The sequence below is a fragment of the Xiphophorus hellerii genome, chromosome 12 (genome assembly GCF_003331165.1).
Source record: "Xiphophorus hellerii strain 12219 chromosome 12, Xiphophorus_hellerii-4.1, whole genome shotgun sequence".
NCBI lineage: Eukaryota > Metazoa > Chordata > Actinopteri > Cyprinodontiformes > Poeciliidae > Xiphophorus > Xiphophorus hellerii.
In genome coordinates, this window is record NC_045683.1 from 19,433,102 (window position 1) to 19,439,101 (window position 6,000).

A 6,000-nucleotide genomic window follows, 5' to 3' on the forward strand; every position below is an offset into this window, starting at 1 on the left:
TTAAAATTAGATAGACAATTAGATTTTTCAAATCTAATAGTGTTTTTTTGTACCATAGAAAATACATTTTTGCACAACCCTCAATTACTGAATAAATTCAAGCTTACTCCCACCTTCCCCCCACAGTCTACCTATACTCTGGTCATGCTATAAGTGTCCTTTTTAAATGAAGCCATTTAAGCCTCCGCTATAAAGGAATGAAGTATTGCAGCCAATGCAGGGCATTGTGGCTGCCATTAAAATATATTAAAGAATATTATTTTCCCATATGTACATGATTACTAAGTTAGTATTTCTGTAAATATGTCTACACAAACATCTCTACAAAAGTAAGCTGCAGATACTGGGGAAGAGTCAAGAGCCTTCCATGTCAATAATGAGAGGCCCACTGCGGAACATCCAACAATATACATAGACAGTTATGCACAAATTCATGTGAACCACACTGCACTGCACAATGTGCACAATTAAGCATCAAGGCACAATCTTTGTACAAGTTCAGAGAAAGAAATGGTCCGAGCGAGACTCGTCATCCACCTGTCAGGGGCAGTGATAATTTCAAAGTGTTCCCTCTGTGGCCTCTTCCATACGCCCTCCGTGTTCAACGCTGTTGAATAATCATTTAAATGTCTCCTAATCAGCCCCTTTGCCATTTTCAATTACACCTTTCTAACCTTACATTTGTGTAATTTTCTAATCTAGATGAGGCGTGGGGCTGTCAAATGTGCCAGAAGAATGCAGCAAAGTACCAGCAAAGACGGATAAATGAATCCACACAGAGGGCTATGTATGCTCCATATAGCATGCCGCTGCTGATGAAATATGGTGGCTTCCGGTACTTTGAAGTGTAAGCAGTTAAAATTTCCATTGTATATGAATGCATTAATAATTTGCCATGAGATTTAACGTTGCTCTGGATAAGACAAACTGACTTGCTGTTCTAATCTTACATGTTATTTGTGCAGCAGCAGTTCTAATTCACTTCAGTATTGATTTTCGCAAGTCCAGAACTCTCTACCTTTGTGTAGAGCCACCAAGGGGGTAAAAGCATTTTCAAAGGGCAGCTTTTGGTTGAGCCATGTTTCTGGTAGTGCTGCTCTGAGCAGATGGATGTGGAGTGCAAGTATAACCCGAGTCGTCACCCATTACAGTGTTTTAGGTTAAAGTGCCCAACTGCCCACCACTCTCCTAACTGAAAAAAGCATCTAAAAGGACAGTGAATGATGCAAGGTACCCCCTGCTACATTTTTTTATTTTCCTCTTTTTTATACTCATTTATTTATTTTATTTCTGGCACCACAATTCAAGAGCTTCATGTGTTCACACTTTATGCTCATGTTTTCTTTATCCTTACTTTGTTGCCTGATTTCATTTGCAAGGGATTTTGTTGTAGCTAAATGTGACAATAAATGTGAACAAAAGTTTCATGACCCCCCACCTCCCCTCATAGATTTTAGTTTTGCTTTCCAGGAAAAAGGTTTACATATTAATTATATTAGTTGTTCACAATTTCTTTTTTTTTTATCACAAACCATTTATTTGTTATATTGTTTTTTGTTTTTCTTATTTTTAAAACTGGTTGGATAGTAACAAAGCAAAATAGCTTTGTGTCTGTTGTTGTCATGTTAAAAGATTTAATGAAGAAATAAAGACAAAAAAAACTTACAATATACCATGGGAGCACAGGGAGCCAGAGCGAAGCAAAACAAAAATCTAGAACACAAAGTCGGAAGGGAAATTCAGGGAAGTAACAAGGTTTAACAGGAGTTAATAGGAGGAACCAGCAGTGAGGGCCTGAGAATGAGTTGTAAATATATTGGGGAGTTCAATTACTGAACAAGAAACAGATGATTGATTAGAAATGGGCTGCAGGTGTGAGGGGAGAGAGCAGGAGGCAGGCTGAAGAGAGAGAGAGAGAACGTAGCAGAGGGGTTGAGGGAGAGTACACAGGGGACTAGGAAATAAATTTAACAATGAAGAATAACTAGATCTAAGAAACTTAAACTAGAGTACAAAGAGTAGCTAGAGACAAGAAATAAACTAGAATCACCTAGAAGAACTGAACTGAACAGAAACAAGGCTGCTCAAAGAAAGAGACTAAGGAACACAAAATAAAAAAACCCTCAAAAGAACTCAGCTTGTGGTTCTCTTAACCATGAATCAGAGCTTCAAAGTGACAAAGAACTTGTTTCTTTTTCATTTTCAAGTAAACATGACTGAGTCAGTAGATGTTTACCTGTGGAAAACTTACCCATATTTGTACAGTTCACTGATGACTAAAATCCCTCCATGATATTCAGTGTTGATTCATATATATAACTAGTTTTGCTTTATGCTATACAAGTCCAATTCAATAAAATAAAATATTAATAGCAAAATTAATTTACTTACTCACTCAGTCATGTTTTATTACACAGAGATATATCTTCAATTGTTTCTGCTCGTTTTGATGATTATAGTTTACAGTAAAAGAAAATCCCTACATTCAGTTCCTCTAGAAATTAGCATGGCAAACAAGGCTCATAAAAAAATGTTTTAGGACTTGACACACTGGACCAACAACAACACATGACATTAATCTACCATGCTAACACAACAAGCAGGAAAAATGAACTTAAGCAAACATATGGTGTTATATCCAGATTGTGTAAAGTGATATATCAAAAATAAAATTGACAGCTTCATGACTGTTTATGATTGTTTATAAGCCTCAAAGCCTTAAAAGCTGAGCACATGCCTGCTATCTGAACTTTTACAGCTGTGACATGAGTACTTATGTCTTGTCAAAATAGAAATATTCAAAAAAGAACTTAATGATACTAAACAAATCCCTACAATTTATTTGTTTTAGAATGATTTGATCTTTTTTGAGGAAACTTGACACTTCTTTCATTCCTCATTAAAGTAACATGAGCCTAAAACCAAAACCAGCTGTTGTAAACCTACTTATTGTATTTCTTTCTTTAGTCAGTGTCTGTATATCCCTTTGAAAGTCGTTACATCTTTTTCTGTCCTCTGAAGTCCATTTCCTTGTGAGTTTGATTAAATTCCAAGGAAGAAGGTTGGCTTCAGCTCAGCAACACAGATCTGACAATTTAATAAGGCAAAATACTGAAAGCAGCAGTTGTTTTGTAGCCATCTGCTTGTTTTTTTAAACAAATGCTTGATATGATATGCATTCACATTTTTGTTATCTCTTAGAATTGTGATATTTTTGAGGTAGAAGTGTTTCATATTCAAACAGCAGATTTAAGGATTTGATTATTAAAAAATATATATTCTTTTTAGTGCCATTTTTTATCAGTCTCATTTACAAATAGAAAAACCTCAAAGATTATGCTCCAGCTAAAATGTTTCCCTTCCTTTGCCTCTACTCAGATAATGTCTACATGCAAACATAGGTGTTTTGATGAATAATCCTTCCTTTCATTAGATCCCTACGTAAAACAACTTTTTGATTGAGGACAAGTATAGCTTTCCAACTGGACCTCTAATACAAAGAGACTCTTAAACAAAAAGAAATTCAATACCTTAGCATCAGATTCCTCACCACAGCAGAGGGAAACAGTATGGGACAGAGTCACTGAGTGCACTATATATGGAGGCTGTAAGAAGAAAACACATTCACTATTGTGAAGATCTTTTTCATCACAATCCAATGAAAATGATCCTATTTTAATAATGAGAATAGCCACTGTAATTAGAGCTCATTTAAAATTACGAGGCCCTGCATGGATTTTCTTTAAATACAGTACAGACCAAAAGTTTGGACACACCTTCTCATTGAATTCAATTAGAAAGTGTGTCCAAACTTTTGGTCTGTACTGTATATGGAACCACTTTTAGAAAAATCCTGAAGCAACAAGATTCTGCTTCAGGGTTCTAATCTTTTCTTTGTTCCAGAACTTGAAAACAGCTAAAGACAAACAAGATTTTTATTTTCTTTCTTCTCTCACTCTTTCTTTCTGAACAGTACATAACTTTTTATCTGCTCTGGTGTAGAGGTCATTCACATGAAAAAAGAAACTTTTTCTTTATTTCTTTTCTTTAGTTGTGCTAAAATCTGTTTCTGGTTTTCACTTAACATCATCCTGCCTAACATAACGCTTCACTTCAGTCACATTTGTCCAAAACACATTGCTTCAAAAGTCCTGTGACTTATTCAAATGCAATTGAATAAAGGCTGACCATGCTTTCAGGTTGATTTCTAGATGAAGGCTTAATTTCTTGTCAATCCTTTGAAACAAGCTGTACTTGTACTTACGTAGTTTTACAACGTGTACTGCTGTGTGTAATAACTTTTATTGTTTGAATATCACTTTTGACTTGTTCACAATTTCTCTAAATGCTGCGTGCTCTTAACCCTGACTGAACTTGCTGTGATATCTAATCCTGAGATGATTAGTGAATGTCTTGAATGACTTTCTCTAGGCAAAAATCTTTCTAACTTTGAAAGGTAGACTCCAAATTGCTTAAAATTGCTTAACAACCACTGATAGTCTGACATGGTAGAAAAAACCGGTTCTCTAAGTTGATTGCTTTTCTTTTCACATTGTGCTAAGGCACACATTTTATGAAGGCAGACACACTTTCAGATGGTTATTTAATCAAATGCATTAGAAGAAACGCACTTGACTTTAACCTATGCTCACTTCCAGTTAAAGCAGGGTTGGTTTTGTAATACAGTTTTGTCAGCTGCTTTATTTTGGGTCAGAAATTTGGACATACGACTTAGGGGATAAACAAATTTAACAATCTGTGCAAGCATTATCCAAAATTATCATTGCTGTCTTGGCCAATAACTAATATTCACTGATAATATCACAGTCACATGACTAAATACAACATGACCAGCCCATGCAAATTTAATAAAACTTTACTGGATTGTGATCCCACAGCACACATATTCTGAGACAGCTCTATGTTTGGTCATTAGAATATCAGGTTGCTTGAAAGAAGTCAAGTTAGCAAAGACATCCATTAATATAAAATATGTTATCCATTTATCCTCTGCACTTGCTGTTATACTAGCAGATTCGCGGGGGAATGGGATCGTCATAAAGCGAAGTTAATCGATGCACAAAAGGGGAGAACATGCAAAGTACATGCAGAAAGACCCCATGCTGGGTTTTGAACCCGAGACCTTTTTCTGCAAGGCAATAGTTCATTCAACTGTGTCACTGTGCAGCCAAAAATCAAAGCATCAAGACAAATTGTCACATAGTCACACTGGCTACGGGTGGGGGTGTGTGTGTGTGTGCGTGTATGTGTCGTCAAAATAACAAGCAATATTTTTGGAGAGACTTTTCTTTGAGTATCAAAACTAAACTGAGCCGTCTGAAATACCAGGAGAGGAAGCCGCCACAAATCACACAATATAATCTTTATGTCTGAAGACAGCTGTACTAAATCCTTAATTGAAAGTGGGATTCAGATGTACCATGAATGATCAGCTTTACAAGTTTACAGGGACACAGAAACGGGAAGTAATCCACTGGAGCTGTTTTATGTGCTCAAGCATAGCAGGGCACGTTTATGCTTTTCCAGTAATTTAAAATGACACTAAAACAGCAAAACTAATGTTTAACACTGACATGTGGAGGCTGAATATTGTTCCTTACATAAATTTTCCTTTGCCGAGTAGTCATAGTGACTCATCAAGCAACTCAGTCTCCTGCTGGTATACACAAAACCTGTCAAATGGGGAGTTTTTCTTTTAAATCCATATGTTCTTATGGGTTACATGCATTTCTATTCATTGGCAATATAATGTTTAGTATTTCATTCAGTCAAAGAAAAAATTATGAATTTATGTGCAAAGCCTCTAATGTGTTTGAATTATGGATTTTCAGTTTCTGGTTTCTTTTTTTAATATGAACCATGCCATGCAGTCACTACAGTATGTAAACCAAACAAACTCATGTGAACTAATGAAGTTTTTCCAAAGCTGCTATTGAAGCAAAAGGTGGCTGGGAAAAAACAGTTTGTTATCATGTTTAA